The 11,221-nt window shown below is 43.4% G+C and overlaps 1 long non-coding RNA gene and 1 pseudogene across 1 annotated transcript; both read left to right on the top strand.

The window, feature by feature from the left end:
- The first annotated feature begins 363 nt into the window (after positions 1-363).
- On the top strand, positions 364-1,162 carry LOC124682175. The gene is made up of 2 exons (XR_006996179.1): positions 364-711; positions 823-1,162. It is a non-coding gene; the product is annotated as an uncharacterized LOC124682175 (long non-coding RNA).
- Positions 1,163-2,584: 1,422 nt separating this feature from the next.
- LOC124682178 lies at positions 2,585-3,410 on the top strand (annotated as a pseudogene).
- The last annotated feature ends 7,811 nt before the right edge of the window (positions 3,411-11,221 follow it).

The raw sequence follows: 11,221 nt of genomic DNA, 5'->3' as shown, positions 1-11,221 counted from the left end.
GAGATACATATTGGATAGGCCTAAATTCTGGGGCGTTTCTGTAATTTTGCGGTGGGCCAGAGCTGTCAGTTTATTCTTTTTATTTTTTTCTACTGTACTATATATGTGTGATGTTGACCAAATCAAAGAGTGGGAGAGGCTGGGCTCGTCGGCCGCCGGAGACGCGCGTCGGCGTCGACCACCGCACGCGCGCCACCCGCCACAAGACTGTCCGCGCCCTTGGCTGGCCCGCGCCCGCATCGCCTCGGCCATGCCCTGCTCGCCAGCCGCCCGCCCGAGACCGTCGGCGCCCAATCTCGGCCTGGCGAGGTCGGCGGTCGCCGTTGACCGTCGCAGCCGCCGTGTCCTGCTGCGTCCCCGCGACACGCTGTGCTCTGTTGCGTCCCCACCCTCCATCACGGATCGACAACGAGGCCAGGTGGTGCGGCGTCGACATGCTGGAGCCCGGAGGTGCGGGTCACAGGTAATCGTGTGGGCCGATTCAAGGCAGAGCTAAAAGAAGTTCAGTTTTACACCTTTGGAACGTTCATGGTTGCTGATGCACAGAAGAAATAGTGAAATACGGAGTAGTGGATCATTTGTACAGAATCAAAGTTACTCAGTGCTAAAAAGTTTAGGAATCCACAGCCTGGTAGCTTTCCTCTGTTTGCATACACTGCAAGACATTTGATATCCTGCAGAGGCTTACAGGAGACAATACAATCCTTTCAGGTATTCACTTTACTGCACATTGATTCAATGCTTATATTATTTGTTCTACTTTGTTATTTATTATTGTTCTACTCTTTATTTGTTTAACCTTGTTTTGTTTCTACCTGTTAGGTATTCACTTCAGTGCACATGTGATTCTGCTAGATTAAATTACACACTACCCCCGCAGTATACTGAAGATAGAGAACTATAGATAGAGAAGAAGCACTAGCGAGATAGTAATCTTGGATCAGAAGTTTAATTCTCCAACCTTTACCAGCAAAACTAATATGCATAATATTGAGGACCTATGTGCCTTACTTTCAATATCCTATAGAAGTAAGTACTTGGCCATCGATGTATAATCACCTTAATTATCAACCATTGTCGTCTCACCCAGTCCAGTGTATATATGAATTGCTTATATTATGTGCCTCATCGTATTTGTGATGAAGAGACACTAATTCTGAAACTGCTGCAATTCAACAGCCTATGAACCATTGAACATATACATATATTATTTGCTAACACTGACCATACCCGCCAAGGAGGTAAAGCCACGGGCGCGGCGAGCACCTTTGCCTCCTAGTATCCACAAAATATATGTGGAATGGACAGCAGCAGGGAGCATCATGCACAATCAACCAAAACACAACAGCTCTTCGATCAGATAGGGAGCAGCGAGCATTGTAGCAACCAACCAACAACACAACAGTAATCTAGAAGTCCATCAGCACATGAGCATATATACTGGGGTGAAATCTGGATCAGGCAGGAAATCTAGAAGTCCATCCGAACACATCAAAGGTTCACATCTGGCTAGCTATAGGCTGCCACACGACCCACAACACCATCAACCAAACACATGAAGGTGTATACTCTCCAGCCTCCACGCACGAAGAATGAAAAGCTTGCAGCAATCATGGATACGGTTGTCTGCAAAGCCTTAAACTGAACAGGCGTGGGCAGCGCCATGCGTGCGGCTTGTGGCCCAACGGAGAACCAGGGCGTCGACGATGCTGAGGGCCGCCATGACCAGGGCAAGCCACGAGGATAGCTCGCACCTGGTCCGGCAGACGGCCCCCGACAAGCCAGCGCAGGAGCTGCGAGCGAAGTGCTGGCTGTGGACGAGACCCACCCCGACTGAGGCCCAGACCAGAGACTCAGCCGTCAAGATCTGCATTCAGCACCATACGTATAAACTAGGTTAGCTAGGTATGATAGTGTTTGTGTGCATTGCATATTAGGAAGCAGACGTACCCAGTGTATCACCACTGACTCGTATGAGAAAAGCTCCTGCGGCGCCGTCCACCCAAGGAGGATGCAGATGTGGACGGGTATCGCCATGAGGCACCACATCATCTGCGCCCCGGTCGACGCCACCATGAACCTGGGCATGAGTGATTGCACGTGGTACGAATGATCTCAACTCGTTTCTTCCATTTTTTTGCGGTTAAACCAACCAAATGCAAGAGAAACAGAGGAGACTTACTGAAAGAGTTCCACCGGGATGACGTAGTGCGGGGAGGGAACGATCAAGATCAGGAACGACGCGACGGCCAGCGCTGCGCAGGTCGCCGTCGTCACCAGCAGGAAGTAGTCGTGACGCTCCATGCCGATCCTGCATTGAACAAGAACTAAATTAGAGAGGTATAGTCAGAGAGCAAGAGCATTACTTTGCAACTAATGGCAGATTGGAACTCCATGCAACACTTTCTACAGTGGGAGTAGCGCAACATCAATCTTAATGTCTACAAAAGTACAAATCATAAGCAATCGGAAATACACAATGCAAGAGATCTTAGAGGTCAAATCAGGGGTCAGCTTCTGAAGAAATGGGCAACTAATGTTCAGTTGCTCTTGTGACACTCGAACTATCAACTATGGGAGGGGAATGGAAAGACAAAACATTTGTGTATACAAATTGTTACTCTACAAGCACAGGCACATCAACATCAACAGGGCAAGTTTCAGAGAATTTTTCATTTTTGCTGTAACAGGGAAGGAGCTCAGCCTTTTCATTGATTAAGGAGGAGGCAAACCGATTCGCGGCGCGTCACTCCAATCACCAGTTAGGATACATGCCGGCTGTTTCGGTTCTCTTGGTGGCAGCTTGTCAAGAAGGACTGCTGCTTTCTGATCAAGCAGTTTGGAAAACAGCAACGCCAAGGTTCAGTTAAGCAAGGAGCCAAACAATCTCTATAATGTCCACTCCTACTCTGGCCTGGCAAACAAGAAAACTGTGACACTGTGGTCCTCTTCACCACCAAGACAAAGAAGCAGAACAGACCTGCTGCCTTCTCCCACAGGACTGTCATGCGCAAGGTGTTCCACAAGATGCCAAGGCAGTCAAGAATCAGGTCAGCGACAACTAATCCAGGCCTGACTTGACCAAGCCTGCGCTTGCAAGGCTGAGTGCAGTTTACCGCAGCCTCCAGGTTGCCAAATCCAGTGTCAACAAGAACAGGCAGTAAGCAGGATGAGCCAATGAGCTTCTTTTGTGGATGTGTGTAGGTTTACGTTTACAACTTTCTAGATTTGTTCTGGGAGTATGAGTTGAATATGATGAGCTTCAGAGATTTCAGAATGCAAACAAGATGATGCACACTCATTGTACACAATGAGGTTGTTTATCAAAAAGGAACTCAGACAACGGCTATTCACGAGCAACATGCAAACAGTAGTGTTGATATTGACAATTGGGATCTTAAACTCGACAACTTAACAAGAGACAAGGAACTGGCAGCATAAAACTAGTTCCAGCTCTTCTCTTCCAACCTAATGTTCAGTTAACGTGAGTGGAAGTATGGAAGAGAACGGAAAACCCAAAGAATATTTTTATACAAAGTGATTCTGGGCATCCACAGGCACTACAGTGGTCACTGCATGTCTGCATCCTAGTTAACCATTAACCAATATATATGTGTAACAAATGGTGAAATTTGGACCCCGGCTAAAACTAAAACACTTGCAGGCAGCATAATTGAACTGGCAACTGAACTGACAAAAGGAGAAAATAATTCACGGACCAGCTGTTGAAAACAGTGAAAATGATGCATGACGAACCAGCCAACCAGGCAAGGGGGGAATAATGAACTATTTGGTTAAGAAAAAAACAAAGAGTACAAGAGTTGCAGTAAAAAGCAGAACATCACAACTGTTGCTGCAATAACATCAAAGAAACGGATCAATTTTCATTCTACTACATTAAAGAACAGGCAAATAAATCATATGGAAAAGATCCGGTGTGCAGGATCACATTATTCGGAGGTGTGAAGGGGGTAAAGGCAGAGAAATAAGAGGGAGATCAAATGCAGAGGGAGAGGGTAGGAATCAGGAGCATGCATACATCTTCTTGCTGAATTGAAAGGCGAGACAAGAAATTTTCTGTTCTACAGATCTAGAAGAATAGAGCAGCTCCACCTTTCTTTGAAGAGTTCTCTCTTCTCAATCAGTCGAACGAAAAAAGGGGAAGGTGAGGAGAAAGGGATGACCAATACGAGTATGCAACCCCCATGAACACAGATTAATAGTAGGCCAGATCTATACCTCAGTCAGACTCTTTGGGGGCTCTCTGTGTGTACAAGAACAAGGAGTCGAAGAGGATTTGTGCAGAGGGAGAGCTAGCTGACTGCAGAGGCAAGACGCTGCGGGAGAGATTGAGCTTGGCCACTGGCTAGTGCGTTTCATGATTCCTTTGTTTCTTCAAACGAGCAAAACACATCGAAAGCGCATCGGCAGCATCTTTCCTTTCTGGGATAGTTTCACTGCATGCATGCGCATGCACTGGAGCTGCGAAAAGTGAAAACGACGGGCAGCATTCCATGTCATGTGAGTGTAATTGACCGGGCATGGGCAGCCCGCCCGGACGGCCCGGCCCGAAAATCCCGGACAGGGCTGGGTGGGCTTGCACTTCGGGCCGGGCTTGAACCTAAAATCTGAGCCTAACGTCGGGCAAGGCCGGGCTCGGGCCTTCACTTTTGCGCATTTTAGGCTGGTCGGGCCGGGCTTTTTCTCATTCGGGCTGGGTTCGGGCTTAAATTACAGGCCCGACGGTCGGGTCGGGCCGGGCTCGGGCCTGACTTTTTACCGGCGGGCTTTTTTAAGCTTGGCCCGAAACCCGGCCTGGCCCGAACTTTGCCCAGGTGTAAATTGACCGAACAGTACATTTATACTGGACATACTACTCACGTATTATATGACTGCGTTAAATAATTTTTGCCAGAAGGAGTATTTTTAAGTCATCACAAATTAGCAATTATCCAATCTATACTCCATATTTGCACAGTGACCAAGAGACGAGAAGATCCACAAGTGAGCTATACTTACCTATATGTTATACTCCTTCGGTTCAACATTTCACTAAAAACACGACAAAAATTATGAATTTTTTTGCGTGGCCTGCTCTCCAAAATAGGATTTGGACGGTGGACTGATGAGTGTATTTTTACCATGTTTTTACATCATTATTTTATTAAGTTATCATTGAGTGGTAGTAGGATTTTTGTATGTCACCGCGCTACCGCGCTCTTTTATGCTTGTTTACACAGAGTCTTGAAATAATAAGGCAATGATGAAATATCAATGAAAACTGTCATTTTTTTGGCATTTTGACGTGATAGAAATCATTTTAGCACTTAATTATGCATCTGGGTGAAAGGACAATGCGAGGACAACTTCCACTAACTTTAACGGGCATCGGTATGGGCAAGGCCCGCCCGTACCGCCTGCCAGAAGCACCCCCTCATCAAATACTTTCACCAGACGCATACGGTGGAGAGATCCGAGACACACAGCTCCGCAAAACAGAGAAACACCGCCCCAGATCAGATCTCGAGAAGGAACTTTGGAGAAGACAACATCTGGGCTGCTACGTGGATCCTCGGAGGACAAGGCATCATCCCTTTCATCATCATCAACCGCTGCACCATCGTCATCATCCCTTTCATCATCATCAACCGCTGCACCATCGTCATCATCCACCTCCAACCATAGTTGTAATCTTGACCGCTATGGTGGATTTGTATTCGAATTCATTCCATTCCTTTAATCCCCTCCATGATTATGATGATGTTCTTGATTGCTTTCATGTGTGAGTAGTCCTATTAGTTCTTGGGGAGATGGAGAAACCCTAGCATGAATATGAGATGAATCTAAGATGATTTATGGTTTTAAGTATTACTGTGTGTTAGTTCTCTCTCTTGATATTATGTGTTGTGCACCATGTAATATTTGCCTTATGGTCTCGAGAGGGAACTACCCTTTGAAGTGTGGTAAAGTGAGCAGCGAGAAGTGACATTACTATATCGGCACTTTAACACATTAATGAGGGGGATAAGAGGGACTCACCAAGCTCATAGCGATAACCACGGGGTAAAACCCTTAATAGCAATAGTCAATATGTGGCTTGCAGAAGACTAGCTGATGTGGTTGTTTAGAGATGCGATGGCCGATGGCTTTATAGGTGCATCTTATTATGGAGCTCTCCCACAGACAATATGATTAAAAGCATACTTTATCTTGATTAACATGAATCCTAATGCTAGAGGTGGATCTAATAATCCCTGAGAACACTTTGTCATATTAAGTTTCAACCCATTTTCTATAACGCTTTTACTTCTTTATTTGTTTTATATTCAATCATTTATAACACCCTCCTTTTAAACATTTTGGGATTAGAAAACAATTTATAAGTAATCTTTAGTACTCCCTCCATCTCAGTTTACTAGTCTACCCCGTATCCCTAGGTCGCCAATTTAACCTATATAATTTAAATTATATAATGCAAAAAATTATATCATTAGAAAATAGAACATTTAAACTTTCTAATGATATAATTTTTAAAACATATAATTAATGCTAACTTGATCAAATTTGCGATCTAGAGGTACTCGCACGCCTAATAAACTGTGAGAGAGGGAGTAGATAGTAGCAAGGAGCATTAAGACCCTAACTAGTAACTCCTCGTGGTTCGATACTCTTATTTCGAAACTAGCTACAATTGATCTGTGTTTTTGCAGTTATCACGGACAAATTAGAGAAGAGAGATTGGCCAAGTTGTGACTTATGCCCTTTGTGCAAATGAACCACGGAATCGGAAAATCACTTGTTCACGCATTGCTCTTATACTATTAAACTATGAGTCATCATCAAGGAGTGTCTTGTGATTTATTCCCTTGATGTTCAAGATTGGCCAACACTATCCCTTGATGATTGGTGGCATCGTATGACCGACTCTCCCAAAGGGAAAGCAATGGGCTCTCTCACTTTGTTAGCCACTTGGGAGATTTGAAATGAAAGAAATGAAAGAGTCTTTCAAAACAAACAAGCTCGTCTGAGGGTTCCATTCGACAAAAGATCAAGAAAGACGGGAAGCTATGGGTGTCCGCGGGGGCAAAACATTAAAGTGAAATAATACTAGGAGAGTAATCCGTTTTTCTATCCACTTTTAAAGTATTGTTATTGTAACTTGTTAAACTTTTTAACTAATCGAATGAGATAAAAAATTTGTCTTCGCTTAGAAAAAAACCTTTATAGAGCCATTGTTGCTTAAAATATGTGATGTCACTAGTGAAAAACGGGCCTTTAGCACCGGTTGGTAAGGGCCATATGCACCGGATGACCAACCGGTGCTAAGTATCACCACGTGGCGGCTGCCGAGCGTCCGAGCGAGAGGACCTTTAGCACAGGTTCGTAATGCGAATTGGTGCTAAAGGGTCTTTCGCGGCAGGAAAACGCCCCAAAATGCTGCCGCGGTAGAACCCCACTACCGTAATTAATTTTTGAATTATTTTCCACTCCCTCTTTTTTTCTTTTTTTTTTAGAATTTCTAATATTTTAGTTATTTCACAAGTTTAGTCTCTAACTACACTTATCTCTACTCAAATTACTTACTCGTGCTCAAATTTTCCGCTCGGTCACCCATCCTCCCACTACTCTAGTACTAGCACGCTTAACTTCCAAGTTCCTTTCCGTCCCGCATCCAAGTGCTTCGCGTGCATTTATGTGATACTAGTATCATATCAATCCTATTAACATGTTGGTCGATGTCATATTTCTTTATTGTTTGAGTTTCAAATAATTCTTTTAATAAACAAAAGTAATGATGTAATAATAATCTTGAATAAATAAATAAACATTAACTTTATAATTTGTATTATTTTTAATTATTTTCAATTTTTTTATTTTTTTTGCCAAACCTAAAACTTGAAAATTTGGAAATTTTATAATTTCATAAACCTGAAAAGTAATAGTAATCTTTATGCAGGATGCAATTATTAATTTTAATTTTTTAAAAAAGTAAAAAAATATATAATCCTAAATTTCTAGCAAAAAACTAAAATCTTCCTGCTTTCATATTTTTAATTTGGAATTTTGAGAATCTAAAAATTGGCTAACCGGGTAAACCCTAGTGAATTCGGATGTAACTTTTTCCCACGATCATTTTGATTTATTTTTTGAATTTTCTATCATTTTCTTTTCTATTTTACAGAGTTAAAAAAGGCGATCCAAGTGGGAGGGGGGGTATGGAGGTGCGTGGGGAGCAGAAAAACCTTTAGCACCGGTGCTAAAGGTCCTTTAGCACCGGTTCGTAACACGAACCGGTCCTAAAGGGTTCGCGGCTGACGCCAACCCTTTAGCACCGGTTCGGTACGAACCGGTGCTAAAGCTCCCGCACGAACCGGTGCTAATGTCGCGGCTGGTCCCCTGGACGTCCAGACCACACAACCGGTGCTAATGACCCCTTTAGCACCGGTTCGTGCCAAATCCGGTGCTAATGCTATTTGGAGCAAAAAACCAAAGCCCTCTTTTCTACTAGTGTGTAATTGTAACATAACTAGCTACCATAATTCTCTCTTTTCTTAAATAATTACTATCCATACAACTAGTTTTAAAAAGCAAACGGGGTCAATGAAGAAGTACTCCCTCCATTCTGAAATACTATGCATTTTAGATCTAATTTTTTTTTCTAAAATACTCTACATTCCATCTTTTAGTCAACAAGAATACGAAAACGGTGTGTTCCTCCTTTACCTATTGGATGTCACTATTTCAAATGTAGCTTGGATTGAATGTTTACCAATTTAAGTAGTACTAATAAATGTATTATTAATTTGTTTGATTTTTTCTAGAAAGTAGACTACTACTACTACGTAAGACTGCTCATAGTGGGAGTAACTTAGGTAGTAACATCACACATTTCAATGTGTTTTGGTGACATGGCATAGTAATAAATGAAGAAAGAGAGGGAGGTGGTAACTAGCTATGTTACCGTAACATCACACACCCCAAGATAAAATGAGTCTACAAACTAATAAATGAGACTTTGCATGATACCATCTCTAAGTTATTTTCCACTATGAAGGTAGTAACATTGACTAGTAACATATGCATGACACCACCTTATGTTACTCCCCACTATGAGCAGCCTAAAAGAGAACGGAGGGAGTACATATCATGTCATCAAACTGCTTAGTTAGGCGTTGAATGCAATGGCATGTTATTACCTATTACCCTGGTATGATTAGTCCAAAGAAGCACCTGAACTGATTTCCTGAGTGATTATCAGTCAACGCCCGGCATTGCCACCCCAATTGACGCGAAGGACCAAATAACTTTGGAAGGAAATTACAACCGTAATCAACACATGTAGAGTACCAATTAATTAGCCCATATACACACATCATTTGTCCCCTATATGTATGCGTAATGCGTGTCTGGACCAAAACCAAATCTGCCAACAAGGTGTGCAACCGTGATAATCTACATGGAGAAGTTTGCGATGTGCATCCACTCGTCACTGTTACTCCTTCTCGTATGCTTTGCTATTCACGCACAATGTAAGTTGGCACGAAAGGAACATTTCCTTTTGCGTTTTCGTTTGATTCACTGCTTGAGTATATGTACCTCGGAAGTCTTGAACTTTGGACCCTAGTGAACATATTAATCTGTAGTACTGCTGTCAATTGTTTTTTCTATCTTAACAATCATGCAGCTAGAGGCATAAGTGTGGATCAGGACATCGACGACGATACCTGCTACCAGAGTGACACTATCCCCTCTTGCTTTCTGTGTTACCCTGAGCATAATTGCTTTAAGACGATGGACGACTGCAAAGCCCACTGTATAAGACCTTCGGCCGCGATCTCCTCTTCTGCACGTCCATGAAAGTGGATTGCGATTGGCTAGAAGAGTGTAATACAAGAGCGATATGTGCCGGTGAAGGCTAACTATTAACTATCGAATAAAATAATGAATAAGAATATAGACCCGTTCAAAAAAAATAAGAATATAGATTATTATTATATACAGCCCTAATTTACAGGTTTTGTCGGTAAATTTATTTGAATTTTACTTGCTGAGCTTTTCCTAGTTCTCATGGTGCACTTTTTTCCGTGATACGGCAAGTTTTTTTAAAAAAAATATGGTTGACGTAATACATAAAAGAATGACTTCTCACGCAATAATTTTCATGCATACACAAAGTTAGCTACACAACCTTCCACCTACCTATCTCTCACTCCCCCCCTCTGTCCATCTTCCTCCCCCTTTATCTGTGCAGGCACCTTAATCGGAGTCATTAGCACTTACCCCTATTGAACCTACACCTGGGCATATCTTGGGCTAGGCCGGGCTTCAGGCCATGCCTGGAAAAGCCTGACGGTAAAAAGTCAAGCCCGAGCCTAGCCCAACCCGATTATTGGGCTCAAAATTGAGCCCAAACTTAGAACGAGTAAAAGGCTGGCCCAGCCCGGCTCGATCCTTCCCTTAATTGCGTAAAATGTAAGCCCGGGCCTAGACCGGCCCGAAGTGCAAGCCTGACCCGGCCTGGCCCGAGATTTTTAGGCCGAGATGTCCGGGCCGGGCTACCCATGCCTAGTTGTAGTTGAACTCCACTTGCCAACCAATAGAAACATTGGAGACACAACCGAAAAAAGATACTTTTTATGGTCCAAAATATACATGTTTTGAAGTTTCAAAATACGGGCACAAAAATCACGCACATAGACAATAGATCAGGTATGAATGTGAGAAGATTAAAACTTCAAAATAACCATTCGTGAGCTCTGAAAATCACAAATATTTCAGATTGTATACGAAGTTCCAAATTTTATAGCTTAATAGATGAAACTTAATTTTGCAACTATTCTTTGACATGATAGCAGGATAATTTTGGCGCGCGGTCTTGACGCCGCCGCTGCCGCCGGCCGTGCTCGTTCAATGTGGCCGTGCGGGCTTTCACGCGCTCAGCCACATCACCGGCCTCGCGTGCCTGCTCGCAGAATCGCGGCACAATCTTCTGGCACCTTCATTCTTGAAAAACAAAAGCATCTTCTCGCACCTTTCTCTTCGTGGTACGTGATGCGACGCAGCGGAGCGAAGCTGGCCAATCATGCGTGATGACTCACTCTGCAGCGGCAGTCTGTCCTGGGCTCCTAGCCTCTATCATCGTCCTAGAAACTAATGAACCGCTAAACAATCCCCGTGGCAGATTGTCGGCATTTCGGCTGTGAAATCTGGTGCGATACTG

The sequence above is a fragment of the Lolium rigidum genome, unplaced genomic scaffold, assembly GCF_022539505.1.
Source record: "Lolium rigidum isolate FL_2022 unplaced genomic scaffold, APGP_CSIRO_Lrig_0.1 contig_69946_1, whole genome shotgun sequence".
Taxonomy (NCBI): Eukaryota; Viridiplantae; Streptophyta; class Magnoliopsida; order Poales; family Poaceae; genus Lolium; species Lolium rigidum.
This window is presented reverse-complemented; position numbering and strand designations above follow the sequence as displayed.